Below are 2,500 nucleotides of genomic sequence, written 5' to 3' on the forward strand. Positions count from 1 at the left end.
GTTGAGCTGAATGGGATCACATCCGAAATTATCATACATTTGGGAAAAATTAAAGACTTGGATCCTATTGCTATTCAATACATGTGCAACCTTTAAAACAGTAGTATCCCTACTAAAGCCTGGTAAAGATCCAGACCCTCCAAAAAGCTACAGACCAATATCCGTATTGTATAAACTGTATGAATGCACTTTATCGACCTGTAAACAACAAAGATGAAGAGGCACTATCAACAGATCAAGCATATAACCGGCAGATAATTTGCAGTCAAGCAATGAAACTTAGTGCATTAAAAATGGCTTTGAGACGAAACAAATCACAGGTGCAATCTTAGTCGACCTCAGGACTGCATACGACTGTCAATCACAGAGCACTCCTATAATGGGCTAAAATTATTCTAAACAATCGTAGCTCGCTAAATTAAATCACTACTTGACAAGCGACAATTTTTCATAAAAATGGGATCCGAAGTAGATGGAAGATCCCAAACAACAGGCTCTCCAGGATCTGTGCTTGCCCCCGTGGTGTTTAACATTTACACTAAAGACCAACCACAATTTCCAGACATACTTAGGCTCATGACTACATATGAACTTTACAATGCTACTCAATCAGACCGAGAAAATCGAGGAAAAACTCTGAGATACCTTGTAAGCTCGTTCCAACTTCTACCGAAAGTGACACCTTAATGCCAACCCCAGTAAAACTCAGGTATGTCCATCCCACCTTAAAAATCACGATGCATACAAGAGACTTAACATTTCATAAGACAATAATCAGCTGGCAAATTACCCACACCCATTGTACCTAGGAGTCACCCTTTATCGTACATTGTCCTTCAGAGGGCATATACACAAGCTAAAGTTGAAAGATGCATCGACAAATAGCCTCCTTTGCAAACTAACGGGTGCCAGATCCAGAACCCTAAAACAAACTGCCCTCTTTCTTTCCCTCTGCCGCTTGCACACATCCTTTTCGCGTTTCTGTCTCTCCACCTCAGGGCTGTTAAACTCATTTACCTGAGGACCACATTTCACCTTAGTATACAGTATGCAGACGTGATAATCAAGAATCGACGCGACGAAACGGTTATATGGTTGACGTTAAAACATTTATTTTTTTCATTACATAAAAAAAGAAAATGTCAGAAAAAGTGCAAGGGTGTAAGTGTTAATCTTAGAAGACGAGAGACTGGCTTATTTAATCATGTATAACGGCCGCCTGTGAGACTAATATAGCAAATGTGCCGCGTGTTTGACACCCCTTGTTTAGAGTGCCATCGCTGGCTTCCTTTCCTTAGCTGCTTTATCCGAAAAAGCTCTTAGGTATCTGAGTCTATTAACTACATTTCTGTTAATGATAATAATAATGATAATGATAATAATAATCATAAAACATAATAACAAAGATGATATGTTTGAAAAATAAATGCATAACAACCAACACGTAGTTGTAGCATTGTTAGATTTGGTCCCGAGGTCCAGCGCGCTAAATGGACGATTTCTGTCTGGAACTGTTAATCAAACGGTGATTCAAGAGACCATTTATCAATGGTGACACCAAAACTAATATGATTTTTTTCTCATAGAATTTTACAGAAAAGTAACATTTCATAGTGGATGACATGTGCAAAATATTACATTCACATTCGTATATTCAACGTTAGCCTTTATGCCTCGCTCTGCTTACAAACACACACGCACACACACACACACACACACACGCACGCACGCACGCACACGCATACAGAATGATATATATATATATATATATATATATATATATATATATATATATAGAGAGAGAGAGAGAGAGAGAGAGAGAGAGAGAGAGAGAGAGAGAGAGAGAGAGAGAGAGAGAAATTGGCAATCCCTTTCTGTTTATTGCCAATATGAGAAGCAAAATCATTTCACATTTACTTTTATGCTCGTAATGTTTATTAAAATGCATTTTAGGATTCATAGATTAACTAAACGATTTGCTCGGTATCAGTGGATTAAAACTACTATTTATACCAATCCTCCAGAACGTTTTTGTAATTAACTGCTACCTTGATAAATTTGCATAGATTCAGCATGTCAGATTTGTCTGGTTCGAAATTTTCATTATTATTATTATTATTATTATCATTATTGTTGTTGTTTTGTTGTTGTATTATCATTATTGTTGTGGTTGTTATTGTTGTATTATCATTATTATTGTCTTGTCATCATATTCCCTGTTGTACTTGATATTATCATTATCAATATCTTTGTCGTTGTTGTTCAATGGAGATGATCCATTATGACAACCGTTCAAAGTCTTTTTATGAGAAAAGAAAATATTTAAACTTGAGCAACGTGGCATATGTAACAGTACTTGAGAAAAATTAGATTTAAGTGTTTTCTGTGTTTACATATTTTTGTACTTAAGTTCCTGAAGATCCTGCAATTTCAGTGCAACTAATAAGGCGTTAAAGTCTCACATCAGGTAAGATTAATGATGGCTTGATCGTATTATCTA

The sequence above is a fragment of the Penaeus vannamei genome, chromosome 2, assembly GCF_042767895.1.
Source record: "Penaeus vannamei isolate JL-2024 chromosome 2, ASM4276789v1, whole genome shotgun sequence".
Lineage (NCBI taxonomy): Eukaryota > Metazoa > Arthropoda > Malacostraca > Decapoda > Penaeidae > Penaeus > Penaeus vannamei.